This window comes from Lissotriton helveticus, chromosome 1_1 (assembly GCF_964261635.1).
Source record: "Lissotriton helveticus chromosome 1_1, aLisHel1.1, whole genome shotgun sequence".
NCBI lineage: Eukaryota > Metazoa > Chordata > Amphibia > Caudata > Salamandridae > Lissotriton > Lissotriton helveticus.
Window position 1 is genome coordinate 621,878,018 of NC_136057.1, and position 20,550 is coordinate 621,898,567.

Consider the following 20,550-nt stretch of genomic DNA (forward strand, 5'->3'; position numbering starts at 1 on the left):
AGAGAGCCAACAAACCTTGGCAACATCGAGTCGACGCGGTGCACAGGAGTGCTGTTCCAGCGGTTACGAGGAGGGATACTGGCCTCAAACACGGTATGAAGACAGTAAAGGCTTCAGGGAAGTTGCAGAACGACCACCTGTGTTAATGAACCTTTTGGAGTCCGTGGGAGCCCATGGTCAGCAGACCGGTCAGCAATGTTTCAGTGCCTTCAGATGCAGGGGATTGACTCCTTCACTCCAAGGGAGATTCCTTCAGGTGTCTTGGATGGCCGCAGGCCTGGTGAATAACCTGTATGGAGCATGGACACAGATGTTGCAGAAGTCCAGCAGGACGACAAGACCAGGAGCAAAAGGAATCTTCCTAGGTGCAGTCTTAGTTCCCAAAGCAAATTCAAGCGAAGTCCAGAGTGTCCAAACGTTCGAAGTTGAAGTGGTAATATGATCTGAATCTTTTCCCATAAAAAGTCTAGGGACCCACCCACAGGTAAGCCCTTAAGTACCCTTAGGAAAGGGTTGGGACGATTCAAGGGTCCCTCCCAGAGGAGGGGACAAGACAGTGGGGAGGATACTCCCATGTCCTTTGTCCAGTTTCGCACCCGAGCCGGGCCGAAGGCTCCCTGAACTGGTTTTAACTTGCTTATGCAAGGAGGGCCCTTCAAGCAGTCTTAATGGCGCTGGCAAGCACCCCCACCCTGCCCCGATACACTAAACCCTGTCTAGGAGGTGGTCACACCTCCCAGTGACAGGATACCTAATGTTCTGCTTTTCCCCGCTCACGCTTGGCTAAGCAGTAGGAGGGGAGAATCGTGTCTCCAGCCGGCTGCAGCCCTAGCTTGCTGTCCGGTTCTGGAAGACTGGTACCAGGAGCACAGAGGCCCCCCGGAGGAGCTTTACAGTGCATGGAATCATACCTCCCACACCGTTTACGGTGTGTGGGTATGATTCCAATATGTTTGATACCAGAGATGAGAGGGTTTGTTACAGCCAGTTTAGAGATGGACAGCACGTAATGACACATGGCCACTCTATATGTCGGTATGGCTGATGCACTTACAACCTGGGATAATGGACTCTGAAGGTTGTAGGGGTGCCCTGCTCATGCAGGGGCACCCTCACATTTAGAACCAAGCACCCTGCCTTCAGGATTGAAAGCCCTGCCTTAGGGGTGACTTATAGGTTTCAAGTGCAGTGACCTCCGATATAAGGAAACTTATATCTGTTGTAAGTGGTGCTAGCACCAGCTTACACAGTCTGCAATGGCAATCCTGGAGTCACAATTTGAGTGGTCTCTCATGGGTAGCATAATACATGCTTCAGCCCATGGGAGACCCCTGGTGTACCCATATGCTTGGTACCTTAGTACCATATACTACGGACTCATCTTGGTACACCAGTAGCCAATCTTGAGTGTACCCAAGTACTCCTCATGCCCAATTTAGGAAAGAAGCACAGAATGGGGTCCTGATTAGCAGATCCCAGTCAGACTAGTTAGAAAAACATGACACCAGCAAAAAGTGGGGGTGATCAGGTAAAGCAGATCCTACTTTCCTACAACGGCCAACTCTTTGTGGGTTACGTGGGAGCTAGAAAAGGTCGAGCAATGCAGAAATGGACCATTTTGTGCTGGATCGTTATCTGCGTTAAGATCTGCTATTCCCTGGCTAGGAAGCAGCCTCCTAGGGGTTTACGGGCCCATTCTACCAGTGGAAAAGCTGCAACCAGTTTACTTGCTTGCAGTGTCCCATTACTGCATATCTGCCAAGCAACCAACGTGGGCGTCTTTGCACACGTTTGCCAAGCACTACTGCCTGGACAGTCAGGTTTCTAGGAACAGACATTTCACCTGTTCAGTCCTGCAGGACTTTTTAGTTTAGTCAGGCTGCCCACAGCCCACCGCCAGGATGGTATGGCTTGGGTATCTAATTCAAAGGTAAGGAATCTGCAATTTGAAGTCTCTATAACATAAACCAGTTACTTACCTTCTGTTACGCATTCTCTAGTAGAGACCATATCTAGCTGCAGATTCCCTACAGACCCATCCTTGCCTCCCTGCTCTGCGGACTCATTTAATAGGGATAGGGTTGTGCCCTTTTAAGGACCCTAGTCGTGACACACACAAGTCAGTTGACTTCATGGCTCCGCGCTTCTGGCATGGAAAAGTGAAAAATAACCGACATCTGCACGCCTGGGTGGCACCTATATAGGTGACCACAACATCATAACTGATGCTAACGATGCCAATGACATCACTCGGAGCCTAACCGAGCCACCCAACGGGGCGCAAGGGTACTGTTCACACAAAAGTTTCCGGATCCAGTCTGGCGCCTGGGGAAATTGAATTCTTTCATCTGCAGCTATCTATTGTCTCTACCAAATAATGTGCTACCGAAGGTAAGTAACTTGTTCTTCACCCCCATCCCCAACCTCATTCACTTTCTTCAGAACCCTCTCTCTGTCTTCCCTACTCTTTGCTCTGCTCTTACTATATGGTTGTAACTAATTAATTCCCGGCGATTGACTCTTGCCTCTGGTATGCGATCCTTTGCCATTTTGTTTGACTTTCATCTTTCTAGTTTATGTTCTGTGTCAAACCTTTTTATCATTGCTGTTCCTTCTAAAGCTCCGCTGTTACTCTGGCACCATATAAAACTGTTAAATAAATGTTTACGTGGGAAATGGTGACATTTTCTAAAATAATTTTGGGGCTACTGCTAGCATTTCACATAATACCGAAAGCATATGAATTGTTTAAAGATATTTTGGAGAAGGAGTTTTGCAGGTAAATATTATATTTCATGAAAAAGCGGGACATGTCCCCATTCAAAAGAAGGTGTCCCATTCAAGAAGGATATAGCCCCTTGAAGTGCAGGCTGGGAAGGTGAAGCCGGACTATGAGGGGACCACGGCTAATGCACCTGGAGGGTGGCCAAAATTCCAGTGAAAATGTGCGCTCCGCATTGGAAGGCTTGATTTGAAGTGCCCCATAGCAGGCGAGAGGCGTGGCTGTAACGCACCCAAAAGGAACAAGTTGCAACAGGCAGCCGATCTTGCAGTGATCTTCGACTGCTAAATTATTTTGATTTATGATGTGCTAATCATTTGATGTGCAAGGAAATTGCATGCGTTGGTACATATTAATGATCAATGTGTTTGTGATGATTTATGCCCCATTGTAGATTAAAAATGTTAATAAAATGTGCCCGTTTTACACACCAGAAGAAAGCTGTATGTATATGGTCCTTTGATGGTAAAGTGGGAGAAACTAGTAGAGGCCAGGGAAGAGAGGCTCGCCCGTCTTGGGTGGTGTGGTAGTGTGGGGCCCTAGGCCCACATGGTAGAAGAACTGCGACACAGACACTAGAAGTATGGTGGGTTAGTGAGCCACGAGCACGTGCGCTCGGCTCCTTTTATTGACTGTGTCACGTGATGTCGTGACATCAGTGGTGGGTGGGTGTTTAGTGTAAGCATACACAGTTAACCCTTAACAGTGTCAGCTAGGACACTACATTCCTCCCAAACTTTAATAAAAATTAAGGAAAGGCAAAAGTCCGAGCCTGTGGGAGGAAGTACATAAATATATAGTAATTACAAATTTACAGTGAGTCTCTTCAGCTGCTTGCTTGATGACGGTGATGGAAATTGCTGCTGAGACTATATTTATTCTTGGCTCGACGTCCTGGTTCTCGGTGGGCGTGTTCTTCTTTGCTTGCGCCGTGGACGTGTGGTGGTCAGTCCACGGAGATCTTACTTTTGAGGATGACGTCAAACAGGATGACCAGAAGTTAGACTTGGATGGGGTTGTCTTCAGCTGGTCCGTCGGTTTCTTCACTGTAGGCAGCTTGGCTTCTCTATTCAAAGGGTGGAGTGTTCGAAGGACATTCTTCTCACTAGGACGCCCCTCTCGCGGGTGTTCTCCTGCCACGAGATATCACCGGAGGCCCTTTTACCAGGTTTCCACTGGGCCGGGTATTATTCCACAGCGTTGCTCCAACTCCACAGTCTGCGTGTGAATGGAGGAGTCGATTGGGTACTACCTCGCAAAGTCCGTAGCTCCACCTGAAGGGTAGTTGTTGACTCTTGCCTTTGCGCACAAATTCCTCATCTTCCTGGGACGCGCAGGTTAGACGGCGATGGACTCATCTCTCGTGTTGGGACCCTCTGCCACCGGTGTCCCTGAGGCCTTTGCCCCTTGGATCTCCACGGGCTGGTGTGGATTGGTCAGTTCTCCTTGTTCAGGACATCTGAACTCCCTCAGCTTCCAGACTTCCGCTCAATCCCAAAGGTGGGTGTTGCCAATGGTCCGGCCTGTGCTCTCCTACCGTCCACGGGTCGTCGGGGTCTTGTGAATAGGTGCCTGTTCTGTTCTTGGTGCTATCAGTGTTCTCCAGGACGTGCGGGTCACTGTACACGATGTTGTAGTGTGTCACCTCTTCTTCTTCTTGTAGGTGTGTGGACTTGTCACACCTCTCTTCACCTTTTCCAGAAGTTGTTGATGATGGCGTCGTGCCACGTGACTTCTTCAGTTCTCTTCTTCATGGCATCGTGCCACTCTTCTCCTTTTCACGACACAGTGCGGTCACCTTTCTTCCTTTGTTTTGCTGACCAGGCTTCTTCAAGCAGCGTGCACTCCGCCTGTTTCCTTCTGGTCTTGTCCTGTCTTTAGGACACTGTCTTCTCTCCACTCTTCGGTGACTGGACCGGTCATTACGATCTTCTCTCTTGCCTCCTTTTACTTCCAGTTACTCTTGGTGTTGCGTCGGTTTCTCCGGGTCTTCTGATCTCTCGGTTTATGGACGTCTTCTGGCAGGACATATTCATCCTGACTTGGCAGAATTTCTTCTTTCGTTTCTGGCGATCATTTTGGGTGATCGGCTTTAGTTTGGGCGCCCCTCTGGCTTGTCGGATCATCCTTTTTCCTGGGCGATCTTCTTTGCTACCAGATGGGGTGGACAGCTTGCTCTTCGTGAGTCTTCTTGCTATCCGCGACCGTTGGGATCGCTGTTGGTTCTGCTGCAGTGCTTTTGCGTTGGCGCAGTTTCTCCTGCGCTCTACGTGTGCTCTGCTTTTCTGGAGGGTTAGCTTCACCTCTCCCTGGACCTTCTCCGGTGGATGCACTTCTCGTGCTCGCTTCCGGTGAGGCTCTTTAGCTTCTTGGGGCGTTCACCTTGCTTGGTTGTTTCGCCTCCTTTTGGCTGCGGGGTAACTTTGCGTTACTCTTCCGGTGCACGTCAGTGTGCAGTGTAGTGGCAAGTTCTTGCTTCACTTGGTACCGTCGTGATACATCTTCAGTGTAGCTTTGTTCCTTGCGGTTCATTAGATTCTTTGGCGTTGTCGCTCTTCCACTTGCGTGTCGCACTTTTCTTCTTCACACTTGGGTACTTGCCTCGCACGTCTTCTGGTGCTTTGGGTGTGGCTCCCTTACTTTCAGGCGCTGTCCTGTACTGTCTGCGACCGGGGTACATTGGCGCTCTTCCAGTCGGTTGCCTGTGAATCTTGCTGCTTGCGGTAGAAGTTTCTGACTCTCCCTCGACGTCCAGCGTGAGGTCGTTGTCTTCTGCGATTGCGGTGAGCACCTGTGGCCACAGGCGTCACTTCAGCAGTGTTGATGGGTCTCCGTCGCTGCAGGCTTGTTCTCCCTTGTAGGCTTTCCCTTGCGTTGTCTTGTGCTTGTTTGCTTCTTAGTGCTTCTTGTGGTGCAATTCTCCCCAGTGTCCACTAGATGGCAGTGTAGGCTGCTTTTCTTCAGCAGTGGCCTTCTTTCCTGTTTGTGCTTCCTTCCTTTGTGCTTGGAGTCCCAGGCTTGCAGGACCTGCTGTTGTCCAGGAGTGTGCAGGACAGGAGGGGGCTGGAGTCATTGCTGGTCACAGGTAAGTCCCATGTCTTTTCCTTCTTCTCCAGTGGATGCACTTCTTGTCCCTCCATTTTGTTGTGCAGCGAACTGCGGGTCTCGCGTTGTTGCTGCTATTACCTCGTTCCGGTGGGACTTGGCTGCTTTACATGTCCAGCTGTGGCACTAGTGTCAGGCAGGTGCAAACGCTTTTCCCCTGTTGCAGATATGCGTTACCTCCTCGCAGGGCTGATTCTCCTGCAATGTGCTTTTGTTTCTGGGTGCAATTCGCGGAACGGCCACACGGTGGCGATGTGTCCTTATTTCTTAAACTGCGAGCCTCGGAAAGTCCTCAGTGCTGCAGGCCTCAATGCTCACACCTCGCACGAACGGGGACTTTCTCTGATGACTGCTACCCGCGGCCATTCACCAGGACCCTCTCAGCTCGTGGGACAACTCCCCCTAATGCGGTGAACATTTTGCTTTTCCTCTGGGGGCCTGTGTCTTTTCCTTGCTGGCGTCGGACAGAGGTGAGGCATTTCTGTGGGCTGCGCGCTGCAATTCGCTCCTCTTGTGCTTTCGGTGCTCGGGGGACTTCAGAGCACTTTTCAGGTCGGCGCTTTCACAGGTGGGCAAAGTTAGTGGACACAGCGGGTAGGCTCCGCTTACAGCTGATAGGCGCCCGCTGCAGGCGCTTGCCTTTTAAGTCAATTCCCCCACCGCCGCACTTTGCACACGCTGCGCGGCGGGGGACGGCTGCAGGCAGGCAGGCCGCGGGTGGGCTCCGCTGGCCTTGCTGAAGTCATTGTTCAAAAGTGCATTGTCGGCCGTCTCGCGCTCTGGGCATGCGGGTGAGCTCCGCTTTGCGCAATCGATGAGGGGGGGTCGCTTCTGGCATACGCGACCCCTCCGGGCCATGCACAGTGTAACGTATCTTTCTTACAAATGATGGCACTGGGCTTAATTATTCATTAATTAAACTTTATTAGAAATTGTGGTTAACAGAGGAGCGCCGGCCGGCGCTTCCGATCTCTCTGGCCCTTCGCGCGCTCTGCCTAACTGCGCGCGCAGCTTCTGTCCTTCCTCCCGTCGCACGTCACGCCTACGTGACGTGCAACAACTAGACTGCGGATGCTACATATCTCCCCCTTTTTATCAAACAAGAAAGAGTCACTCACAGTTCATTGTCCAATTCAAAATCTCGGTATCTGGAAGGTCTTACCACCTGCCTTCCACTCCTTGTGACCCTGACGGGGTTCTCCATTGACTCTTGACTCTGAGTCTCAGGGTTTACTGTCCCTTCGTTCTCAACTCCTCCTTCTTGCGTGCTTCTCTCCTGCCTGTCCCAGTCCATTCCTTGACTTCCACTTTCTCCTTCTTCTTCACTTTCCGTTCCAACTCTCACTTCAACTTGCTGTTCCTCAGCTGCTTGATTCCTCTCCACTTCCGAACCTTCCTTGTCTTCCCAATCGACGTTCTGTGGCTCCCAGCCCAATACTTTATTACACCTGGCCATGCGGTCTTGGGACCACACGTTGCCGTCGCTTAGTAAGGCGGCCCGATCATACACTTCTACCACTTGCAACGGCTTGCTGTATTTGCTGTCTCCCTTCTTCTGCAGGGTGGCCAATCTTACTCTTACCCACTCTCCTTGCTCCAAGCCTGTGCCTTGGACATTCCTTCGTTTGTTGTAGTGGTTACTGTAAATTGTCTGTGCTTTTTCCAGGTTGGCCCGCACCACTGCAGGGGACCATTCACTGGTGATAAGCTTTTCTTTCCAAATCCTGTTGTCGTGGGTGAAGGGTTCACGTCCTCTCAGTATTTGAAATGGACTATACCCCGTACCAGTGGGGGTGATTCGGTAGGCCCATACCATGTTCTCTAGTGCCTTCTCCCAGTTCTGTTCACTTGATATGGCCGCTTGTATGGCTCCCATCACTACCCTATTAAATCTCTCCACCAACCCGTTACCGGCCGGATGGTAGATTGCGGTGTGTTTGACAGTGATGCCATTTCTGTGCATGAACTGAGTCCATTTTTCCGACGTGAACTGGGGCCCATTATCGCTCAAGATCGATTTAGGTATTCCTTCCCTCGTGAAAGTCTCAGACAAAAACTTAAGGATGTTCTCCGTGTCCATGGATTCATCTACTCTCAATTCTGGCCACTTAGAATAGCGGTCCATAAGCACACACACATATTTCGGTGTGCCTTGGTCGTCTAGGACCGGTCCCAAAATGTCTATGGAGAGTTCCTCCCACGGATTTGAAGGATGGTCAAACTTTCCTATCGCTGGCCTCAATGGTTTTAATGTCTTGTCTGCCCGTTGACATTGAGGACACTCTCTGACATGCCTTTCAGCCTTTATGTCCATGCCTGGCCACCAATAATTCTGTTTGGCACGTGCTTTGAGTTTCCCTATGCCCAGGTGTCCCTCGTGTAGCAAGTCCATCAGTTTTGAGGTGAGGGATCTTGGGGGAATCACCTTATCTCCTCTGTATATGAAGATCCCTTTGTCTCCTACCGACAATTCTTCCCGCACTTCGAAGTACGGCTTGAGGCCCGCTTTCATGCTTCTTTTGTCCGGCCATCCTTGTACAATGTACTCCTTCACTTCCTTTATGTCAGTGTCCTCTTCATATGACCTCGTCCATTCTTGCAGACTAATCAGTTTCTCTTGGTCCTCTATTAGGGCTACCAATTCCCCACTGCCAACAGGGTCTTCCTCTCCTGGCTCCATGGCAGCTGCCCTGCTCAAATAGTCCGCTACTCGGTTCCGGCTTCCGGGGATGTACTCAACATCATACCTGAACTCAAGCAACTTTAGAGACATCTTGGATATCCGAGGGGTGGCATTTGCATGTCCACTCGACGTCAGCACCTTCACCAACGGTTTGTGATCTGTTCTGAGTAGGAAACGTGTTCCCCACAGAAATTGCCGGAATCTCATCATGGCCCACACGACCGCCAGCATTTCTTTCTCGATCACACTGTATTTACTCTCCGTGTCTGTTAGTGCTCTGGACGCAAAGCTGATGGTCTCCATCTCTCCTCTGCCTCTGTCTTGCATGAGTACCGCACCCAGGCCTTTGTCGCTGGCATCTGTCGTCAGTACCGTGGTGCCTTGTGGGTCATACCCCTTGAGGGGAACAGCTCCAATGACATCCCTTTTGATCAATTCGAACTCTGCTTGGGCTTCTGGTGTCCACTGGAACACCGTGCTGTCTCTGGTCAACATCCTCAAATTGTATGTTTTGGAAGCGAAGTGCACTACAAACTTGCTGTAGTACTCCGCCATCCCCAGGAACGACCTGACCTCTTCCTTGTTCCTGGGCGGCGGTGCTTCAGCGATGGCTTTGACATTCTCCAATTTAGGGGTAACGCCCTGTCGTCCGATCTCATGACCTAGGTACGTCACTGACTGCAGTCCCAATCTACACTTCGACCACTCCGCCGTGAGGCCTTTGTTCTCTAGTGTTTTCAACACTTTTCCCAGCTTCTGATCGTGATCCTGCTGGTGTCGCCCCATCACCAAGATGTCATCCTGAAAATACTGGACATCCTTGCAGTCTCTGAACAGTTGATGCATCATTTTCTGGAAAACAGCAGCCGCTGAGGCCAACCCAAAAGGCATCCGGCAAAATTGGTAACACCCAAACGGGGTGATGAAGGAGGTGAGCCGTTTGCTGTCCGGGTGCAGTGCAATTTGGTGATAGGCCGAGGTCAAATCGATAGTGGAGTACCACTGTACCCCTCTGGTCTTGGTCAACATTTCCTCAATTCTGGGGAGGGGAAATTTCTCCACAACGATATTCTTATTCAGTTCTCTCAGGTCCACGCAGAGCCGGACCTTCCCATTTGGCTTCATTACGACCACCAGGGGTGCCAACCATTCTGCACAGGTTATCGGCTCGATTATCCCTTTCTTTTCCAGCTCTTGGAGTTCCTTTTGGACTGCCTCTCGCACCGCAATCGGTACATTCCTCACCTTGTGGGCTACCGGAATGGCCCCTTCCTTGAGCACAATCCTGTGTTGGAAGTTTTCCATCCGTCCCACTGTTCCACCAAACACTTTCGGGTAGTTCTCCTTCCATTTATTCAGGTCTGGCCATTCTTCCTGCTCAGTCAGTAATATTTGCTCTTTTCCTCCTGGATCCAGTTTGATCCCTAGGTCTCCCTGGTCTAGCCATCCCAAGACCGAGGGTCCCTTTTCTGCAATGTACAGCTTGCACCATGCTGACCGGCCCCTGAATTCGAACAGTAGGCGGCGGAACCCCAACCTTGGAATGCGGTCCCCATTATAAGTGACCGGTCTGATGTCTAGCTTTTCCAACTCCGGTCCCAACTTGGGTCTGAATGTTTCTTCCCATACTGCCTGTTGGATGATGGTGAAGGGGGATCCTGTGTCCGCCACCACGGTGATGGTGATCCCTCCCATTGCCATGTCCAGGATGGGTTTCGTGGATTTCCTCCCCTCTATGCTCATTACCTGGTCGTATATACACAGGACGGTGATCACCTCTTCTTCTGCTACTTCTTCCAGATCTTCTTCACCCTGCTCAACGCATTTAACCGTTTCCTTCGATTGTTTCTTCCTACACACCTTTTCATAATGGCCCAGGATACCGCAGTGTAGGCACTTAGCTCTGAACGCGGGACATCTTCTGTCCCGGGCATCATGGGACCAACTGCCACATCTGTAGCACGATTTCTTGCTGTCGCTCCCAGGTTGTCTCCCTTGCCACCTGCTAGTGCCTTTGGCTGCTGAGTCTTTTCCTCTTTGGTCCTTACGGTGGTCTCCTTCTTGTATTCTGTTCACCATTGTCGGGGTGCCCACGTCTTTCTTGGTTGCTGCCGCACACCTCCTAGCAAGCTCGGCCCTCTTTACTATGACCATGACTTCTTTGAGCGTGGTGTCGCCACTCGCCCACAGCTTGTCTTGGACCTGTGTACTCGTAGTGTGCATCACGATCTGGTCTTTTATAAATTCATCCTCCCACAGTGCATATTTACACGGGGCCGCTAGTTTCCTCAACGCTCCTACATACTCCTCTATGGTTTCTCCGGCCCGTTGTTTCCTTTGCTGGAAGTTGAACCTATCCACCGACACACATATGGTGGGGCGGTACCTCTCATCCAGATCTTCTACTGCATGGGCATAGACGTCCGTGTCCGTGTCTTCTCTCTTCTTGGGCACCAGACTCTTGTAAACCCTGAGACCCTCCGGTCCCAGGTTCAGCAGCAAGATGCGTTTCTTCCTTTGGGAGGTGAACTTCTCTTCATTTTCGTCCTCCAGGACCCCTATGAAATTATCAATATATTCCTTCCAATCCTCCCACTTCATCAGGGGTTCCCCAGGTTTTGGTAGGAATTGCACCGGTGCAATTGCGTATCCTGCCGGCGTGCTCATCCTCACCTCCTTGCTCTCTGTCGCTTCGACGGCCTTGCTGGTGGGGCTCCCTGGGGTGCTGTCTTTTACTTCCGTATCAGCGTCCTCCTGGGGACTCCTAGTGCCAGTCCCCCCTCCTTCTTCCTTGGTAGCCAGCGCTGTTCCTACCTTCCACGGTGTTCTTGGAGGGTATTTGCGGTGATCGGAGTTCTGTGGTTTGCAGCGCAGCCTCTCTGGCCACTGCGCCGCCCTTCTGGTTGCTGTGGCACTGCCACGCTCCTCTGCCTGTGCTCCTTGGTGGGTTCTGCTTTGCCCCCTTGTGCTCTCCACTCACTGGCCCAGTGGTCTCCGCTCCGTGCTCTGTGCTGTGTCCCCCTTTGGCCTGGGGTTGCCTGCTTGGCTGCAGTCCACGTGGAGGTTCGATTTTTTTTTTTTTTTTTTTTTTTTTTTTTCTGGAGGATGCCAGTGGGTGCATCCCGCCCTCGTCGCCACTGTAACGTATCTTTCTTACAAATGATGGCACTGGGCTTAATTATTCATTAATTAAACTTTATTAGAAATTGTGGTTAACAGAGGAGCGCCGGCCGGCGCTTCCGATCTCTCTGGCCCTTTGCGCGCTCTGCCTAACTGCGCGCGCAGCTTCTGTCCTTCCTCCCGTCGCACGTCACGCCTACGTGACGTGCAACAACTAGACTGCGGATGCTACACACAGCTCGTCGGCTCACCTCCGGCCTACGGGCCTTGCAGTCGGGCTCCGGCCGCGGCGGGTGGGCTCCGCCCGGTCAGCAATCCGCTCCAGTGGGGTCCCTGCTGCTTCGGCCGACTCGGGTGGGCTCCGCTCGGTCCGCTTGGGTCACAGTTGCGGCCGGTGCAGGTGGGCTCTGGCCGGTCCGCTTTTTCGTCGACGCTGGGCCCGGGGCTTAGTACACGCCCCTCGGGCCACTCGGCGGCCGGCGCCGCCTCACCAGGGGGTGCCCTTCACACGGGCTGGCATTCTCCTCCCTTTTGGCAGTGGCTGCGTCGCGTGGAGTTCGAACCACTCCCTCGTCGCCATTGTGGTAGTGTGGGGCCCTAGGCCCACATGGTAGAAGAACTGCGACACAGACACTAGAAGTATGGTGGGTTAGTGAGCCACGAGCACGTGCGCTCGGCTCCTTTTATTGACTGTGTCACGTGATGTCGTGACATCAGTGGTGGGTGGGTGTTTAGTGTAAGCATACACAGTTAACCCTTAACAGTGTCAGCTAGGACACTACAGGTGGGTTAACAATTTGACTTCTTTGTGCACGTTTCTTTCGCATAAGAAAACTTGCATTTTTGTCATTTCTAGAAGTTGCTGATAGTTGTAAAATTATTTCTGCATCATCTGCGCCTCAGACAACGGGCCGGCGTGTTCACCCGTCAGAGGTCAGACAGTTCTATTTGTTCTATATGTGGCCAGCAGCGGTAGCCTTGTGGTGTCTTTTTTGGCTTCATACGCTCATGAATTAATATATGCCGTGCAGAAAACACGTAGGCAGGAGTCCTGACTGCATGTTTCTAGGGATAGGCGGTGTTTCCTCATCTGAGCAGCCTAAGCGACTTCCCTCCGTGTCTCTACTCCCTAGCAGCGCTGCAATCGCTTGGACTCTTGGGAAAGTTTTGGTTCCACGACTGGCCTCTCGAAAACTTTGTGCACTATCTGCTGTACTACAGCGCCATCTAGTGTTGGTATAAAGCCAACACTAGAATGTAGTGTTTTGAATCGGAATACAGTGGAACTATTAAATACCAGGAAGGCTTCGAAACATTTGTAAATTTAAATTACAAGTAGTAATCAAAATTCCTGAAATGTAGCCACCATCATGATCGTCCAGGGTCTTTCCCAAAATCGCCAATGATTGCCTTATGTACTCCCTTCAGAATGATATATATTGTTGCAGCAGTGAAAGAGGTTTTTAATTGTAAATCTGTTTTGTGGGTATTTTAGAGCTTTCTTACGAAAGACCATAAGAACCAGTGTTCAAGATTTCAAATTTTCCACTTTTTTTGTCATTCAGGGTGAGCATATGAAATGTCAAACTAGTGAAGCTTGTGTGTAGTTGTATCCCAGAGTAGCTTCAGTTTGCAATTAAAGTGTTCATACACATATTTATTATGGATTACAGTAACACGGACTTACAAATTAATGCCACAATTACAAAGTCCTTGATGTCAGACCCCTACCCTTTCACCACCTCGGTATCGGTTCAGTTTGCTGTTTTTGTCATCATCTCTGAACTGCCTACAGATCCGTGTCCATGAGCTATACTAGCTATTTGTGCTGCATCTGCATCATGGTGTAATGCACCCTCCTCTGCTTTTCTGTGGTTCTGAGTGTCTTCACCTGGAACTTGACGCACACCTTGCAGCCTTCGGTGCTGTGTCTCTGGGCAGATAGTTTACAACCTACAGCTTTCCTTTTGTGAAAACTTCTGGTAATACTTGGGGCCGAGAACTTAGACAGGGTGTTCTCCTATCCCATCCACATTTCAATGGTACCTCCAATCCTCAACCCACTCCTCTGGAGGCACATTATTCGACCCCTATGGTTGACTTCACTCCACATGATGTACCTACTTTTTGGTGAAATCCAGTGTTAATTCATCTGTCTTCATGGGTCCTTTCCTTGTTTGTTCTTTTCCCCATCTGCCTGGGCCACGTTGACATAGATCGATGTACAACATTATTTCTGTGAATATCTCACAGGTGGCGGTGAGACTATCTGAGAGGAAGTGTTAGACCTGAAGCCTTAGGGTGTTCTTCCCCCAACTTGTTGCCTGCCTCTCTCCATTTTTCTGTACTTGTTTTTTGCTGGCTTTAGGAGACTGTGTACTTTACCAGTGCTGAAGTGCTTGTGCTTTCTTCCCTAAACATGGTAACTTTGGCTCATACCCAATTGGTTTATTTAATTTTCTTATGTCCCTAATAAAGTGCACTACATGTGCCCATGGCTTATGAATTAAATGCTAATAGTGGGTCTGCAGCACTTTTTGTGCCAACCCCATAAGTAACCCTTTAACTATGTTTCAGCATGTAAAACAACTTGCCAAGCCTTAAACTCCCCTTTATATTACATATTAGTCACCCCTAGGGAAGGTCCTTGGTAACCCAAAGTGCAAGATGGTATGTACGTACAAAGTAAGACATGTACTTTTATGTTTTACCTGTCCTAGCAGTGAGAAACAAATACACGTGATTTTCACTGCTGTGAAGCCTACTCATCTTATAGGCTGGCATTAGGAATTCCTTAAAATACCTTTAAGCTGTAATTCCTGGTTGGAAAGGATTAGCTTTTCGTGTTACATCTCTTTAGAATGGTAATGATACATCATCTTTACAGGTGAAGTCAGATTTAGCATTACTATTTTAAGAATGCCTGTTTTAGGAAGACTACATTTCTCGGCTCTTACTGCTCTGTGTGCCTTAGAACCTGTCTCTAATACAGGCTTGGCTAGGTGACTGAACCCTATGTGCATTCCTTATAGACTGCCACAAAGAAAAGAAGGGCTGGGAGTGATTTAGCAACCATCTACATTCATCTGAAGTCTGATGGGTCTTCTGGGCAGATGGGAGAAAGTGGTTTACCCTGCCACTTCAAAGGGTATTGCATAGAAAGGACTGATAACCCCCAACTGGTAGTCTGGAGCAAGGACTTGGTTGAAAGTGATAGTGGTGCACTTCAAAACCACTCTTTTTAAAGTTTGCCTCACATCAAGGCACATTTGGGGGCGAAAAATTGGGTCTCTGACCTCATCTAACCAGACACTTCTGTATCTTGAACTAAACCTCTATCAGTGGACTGGGGTGGTACTCAATGGACTCAACAGGGCTGCTTTTCTAGAAGGACAGCTTTCCTGGTTGTTGCCCTGCTGCCTGCTACTCCCGGACTCTGCTAGAAGGAGAGTTGGACTCCGCCTTCCCTCCAAACTGATCTCAAGGTGCTTGTTAGCTTGCCTCCTGTTTCTAAAGCCTCTGGGCACAAAAGACTTCCTGCAGTCCGTTGCTGCTGGACACTGCCTTCTCTGAGTCCTACCCTTGCCTGAGGTGCCCCCTCCAAGTTCTGGGCCTCGGAAGTGGGTTCTGTAGCTGAGGTCCGGTCAAATCTGCCGTGAAGCAAAGCCCCACGAATAGTTGATATCTCGGGGTAACTAACACCGGACAACGCGAAAGAACCGATGGCGGATGGTGAAAAGCTTAGCAGAATTCGATCGAAGATATTATGTTCAGCGGGCACAAATGTGTCCCTATAGCTGGCCCGTGCTCCATTGCTGTCAGCCTGAACTTTAGATTTTCACTGCTCCCTCGCATCCTGAAATAACCTTTTTAGTGTTGCATGCTTCTATGCACTTCATTTGCATTTATTTCTACAAAATTCAATATCCCGATGTCTACTTGACAGATAGTGATAATTTTGGTCTTTTACCCACATAAATATACTCTATTGTTCTAAACTGTTGTGGCGTCCTTTTGGGTGTATTTACTGTGTCATTGTATGGGTTATTTCACAAATACTTTACACATTGACTTCTGAGTTAAGCCTGCCTGCTCAATGCCAAGCTACCAGAGGTTGAGCACAGGATAATTTAGGATTGTGTTGTGACTTACCCTAACTAGGATTGTGGTCCCTGCTTGAAAAGGGTGCATACCTCTGCCAACCAGCGAAAACAATTTCCAACAGGAAGCGATTGCGAAGATATTATTCTTAACTGGTAGAGCTTCATGGATATCTGTCTCTTACTGGCAGGTAGTTTAGTGTTAGGCACACCAAATTAGCCAGTTACAGCCCTCAAAGTTTCAACAGAAAAAAACAAGAAAACCACCTCGAACTCACTTTTCTTTACCTATTTCACCTACCTGAGAAGCCTTATACCCATTGTGCCTCAGCAAGGCCAACAGTATTCAGATAAGATGCCACTTGTGTCACCAAAATTACTCTGTCAATAGCGTTTAAGAAAAATGTGGCAAAGACATGAATCGAATGGTAGATGTAAATGAGACTGAAAAGGGCTATTTTGCAGATTTTCTCACAAGTAACCCTACTTAATTAACATGGGGTGTATGTCAATATGCATATGGAAGCAAAGCAAATCAAGTCATCACAGGTCGTCCATCGCTCCAACGACCCCAATTTCTTACTCCAGCATCACACTCCTGAGAGTTTGGTGGTGCAAGAGTTCACCAGAAGAGTCAACCCCAACTCCTTACTGACTACTCCTATTGACGGAGGGACCAAACGTATGGGAACGTTTGTCAAAAGACTATTCTCCTCAGCCAGCTTTGCCTTGAGGTCGTTCAACATTGTCCATCTCTTGGAAGTTATACCCACGCTCTTTGAACTGTGATTGGTGAGTACTTAGCAGAAGTCCCAGAAGACCTAGGGCTTGCTTGGCCCGCATTTATTTATTTTATTTATTCAAAGTTTTATATAGCGCGAACAAGATCCTTACAGATATCAGAGCGTTTCACAAAGACAGGGTAGGGGCAGTAGGAATGAAACCGAGATAATGGGAACAGTATAATAGTCACTAACATGGTAGTATAATAATAACATACATAAGACATATCAATATACAATCCGGTAAACAAGTAATATGACGGCACAAGTCATTGAACCCACTACAGAGGTGTTCAGGTACACCATGGGTGTGTGGATGGCTATACCAGTGTTTTAGTATAGAGAGAACACTGAGTGGGGGCATCGGGAGAGTGAATCAGTAGACCAACGTGTATCATATATTGGTCGGTAGTAAGTGAGTAGCGTAGTAGTGTCCCCATCAAGTAGAAGTATAGTGCCAAAGGACAAGGTGAACAGTGATACAAAGCAGTGCAGAGTCTCTGATTCAGTACCTATAAGGTTCAGGAGATCTTGGCCAGAAGGATGGTTTTCACCTCTTTCTTGAAGAGTGCAGCGGAGGAGATAAGCCTGGTTTCAGGAGGGAGCGCATTCCAGATCCTGGGTGCCATTCCTGAGAAGGAGCGCTTGTATGTTTTCTCTTTCCAGAATCTACGAGGTTTCAGAAGTAGATTTTTTGAACTTCTGTTGGATCTCGAACCTCCTGATATAGACAACTTTTGGGCAAGGTAGTTGGGTGCATTGTGGTGCACGGCCGCGTGTGTCATAACTGCAATTTTTAGCTGTATTCTGGCTTCAAAAGGTAGCCATTTTAGAGATTTTAAGTCTGGGGATATATGTGAATGTTTTCTTGAGCCAGTAATGAGTCTCGCGGCAGCGTTCAAGGAGGCTCTTAAGGGTGCTGTTGTGGATAGCGGGAGTCCGCTAAGGGCTACAATTCCATAGTCTATTCGAGGGATGACTAAAGCTTGTACAGCAGTTTTGAAGTCTTCGACAGGGAGGAAGGGTTTAATTTTCCTCAGTGTGTTGATTTGGAAATTAGCTGCTTTTGTGGCTTTGCTAACGTGCTGCTGCATGTTGAGCTTGGCGTCGAGTGTGATGCCTAAGGATTTCGCCGAATCCACGATGGTAGGTTGGACATTGAGTGCTGTTAGGTTATTGAGCCAGGTTTGGGTGGAGGAAATTTTCGCCGGGGGTGAGATGAGTAGGAACTCAGTTTTCAGAGCATTTAGTTTGAGCCAGGCTTGTCATCTGCTCAGGTCTAGACGCCACTGATTGTCTAGGAAAGGCTACTGGGTCTAGTGTTTTGCATGGGAGAGATCCACAAGCTTTTCCGGAGACATGCTTTGACAGGTTACTGCTTGTTTGGCGAAAAGACAGGACTCTGCCCTGGAGCTTTTAAGCATTTTGGCGCCAGTCCAGCAATCTCCAAAACGATATCGCCCTTTTTGGCAATCATGCCATGGGCTTGATATAACAACAGCATCAGGCCCCCACACCCCCTGCTCAATAGACCTCAGTGATATTTACTACATCCTGCTTCTTGTGCTGTGACAAGTTGCTATGTCATTAGACCTGTCATAAGGTTGCATAACCTAGGTGCAGTTCGGAAAATTAGTTTTGAAGAGAGGCTGGGCTGGAACCAAAAGCTTTTAGTGTTGGCTGAGATGATTTCCTTGTACTTAAATAAAGAACTACATCTACCATTGAGGCATTTACCTCTTTATATTTGCAACAAGCTGGAAAAGAACCCTTAGCACCACAACTTCATTCGAATTTAAAGGAAGATTGAGGTTTATGAGCGCCTCAGACAACGGCGTGTTCATCCTTCAGAGGTCAGACAGTTCTATTTGTTCTATATGTGGCCAGCAGCGTCACCCTGTGGTATCTTTTTTTGGCTTCATACGCTCATGAATTAATATATGCCGTGCAGAAAACATGTAGGCAGGAGTCCTGACTACATGTTTCTAGGCGGTGTTTCCTCATCTGAGCAGCATAAGCGACTTCCCTCCGTGTCTCTACTCCCTAGCAGCGCTGCAATCGCTTGGACTCTTGGGAAAGTTTTGGTTCCACAACAGGCCTCTCGAGAACTTTGTGCACTATCTGCTATACTACGGCGCCATCTAGTGTTGGCATATAGCCAATACTAGAATGTAGACTTTTGAATGGGAATACAGTGGAACTATAAAATTACTGCTGTCTCTGAAAACAACCCTCATATTCTGAATATTTGTTCATTTTTCAATCTTTATTTCGATCACTTGGATCATAAAAGATGTACATCATAAAACATTCATAATATGATACATATAGATAAAAAGAGAATTAAAACCAATAATTACAATTATCATTTTGTGTCAATTTATGAGTGCTAGTGCAAGGTGCAAATCTGACAACTGCATGCTATGGAATTTCGCATTTCTGAGGAATGATAAAGCCATTACAGATCATACAATTTTGGCCTAGTCTATACCTTAAAAATGATTAAGAGGCCAGTAGTGGGTCTCCCCCAGGATTCTGTATATAGCGAGTATACAGAGTGCAGCATCATCTGGTGTGGATACGTCCTACGTAGAACAGTAAAGAAAAGAGAAGATCAAAAGCCATTTGACCTTTAGTATTACATTGAAATTGCTTTAGGTGAGGGTTTTCGGGTATCTAATCGAGTGGGATATCTGGTATCGGATATCGGAGTCGAGTTTTTTTGTATTTTTGACATTTATTATTGTACTAGTGATAAGGTGGTGCAAAGATGCAGAATGTGCCTCCACCTTAATTTTTTCCAATGAATCCACGAGAACCTCATTTGAAATGGGGAAAGTGGAAAAATGTATATAGTTAGTCATCCACGTGTTTGTGGACATCTTTCAGCGTGCAGTGTAAGATGTTTTTACTATTGCATTGCCCTGGACCAGAGTGTCAAGAAGTATTTCAACATCTACCCAGTTTATCTAGTGATGATGCGTGCGATTTAAATGAATTTGAGATATGTTTGAAAACATTTGATTTACATTTCCTTCCTAAAGTCTCGACTGAGTTTAAAAGATACCACTCTGGGAAAAGAATGCAAAGATCTGAGAAAACGTATAAGAATATATATATCGATACTCAGAAACTCCGCATCAAATTGTAATTTTGGAATGAATAGTGAAGAAAGACTGAGGGATCATTTAATCTTGGGATGTGGTGTGGAGAAAGCCAAGGAGATATTTTGACTGAAAGACAACTCCACGTTAACGGAGGTAATAGCTAATGCTAAGGCTTGTGAACATAGTCAAGCTTGTGTCTAAATCTTTTAGTGGTAATCATGGGGTGGGTCCTCAAACCACATCTCAACAAATGTCATCTTTTAGACAATCAAGTGGTAAAGAGAAAGATAGTAAAAAAATTGCAAGGGTTTGTTTGCTTTAAATGTGGTGAACATGGTCACTTGGCCAATAACAAAGAGTGCCCAAGATGGAAAGCTATTTACCAAACATGTGGGAAGAAGCGTCATGTAACGAAGAGTTTTAAGAGTACTGTTGTAAAAGAAAAACATCTGAGAAGTGAGATGGTAGGAAAATGATGAGCGTGAAGAGATTATTTTACAAGTAAAAGAGGACACCTATGATGGTCCATTTGAGGTTGTGCAGATTGAAGAGGTTCCTGTACCAATGTTATTTGACTCTGGAGCTAAAATGGTAATCCCCAGAGAGGTTTATGAGTCTAAATTGAAAGAAAGAGTTGTGTTAATGAAACCTGAGCTTAGGCCCAAACGTTACGAGGGAGAACCTATTAAATTATTGGATTATTTCACAGGAGTGATCCGTTTTAAAGGAGGATTTACAGCTGGCAAAGTTTGTGTCCTTGAAAGGTGATGGTCTGATCCGCTGGGGTCATCAGAGGGATTTACTTGTTTTCTTAGATCTCAGTGAGGGCTCATCTGTGTCTGAAGGAGCTAGGTCAGATTAATCAAATTGA

At 48.0% G+C, this 20,550-nt stretch overlaps 1 protein-coding gene across 18 annotated transcripts in view; it reads left to right on the forward strand.

Moving 5' to 3' along the window:
• The window catches only part of PPFIBP1 (PPFIB scaffold protein 1), a 978,725-nt gene that overhangs the window by 942,310 nt on the left and 15,865 nt on the right, over window positions 1-20,550 (forward strand). The gene's annotated exons all lie outside the window — the stretch shown is intronic.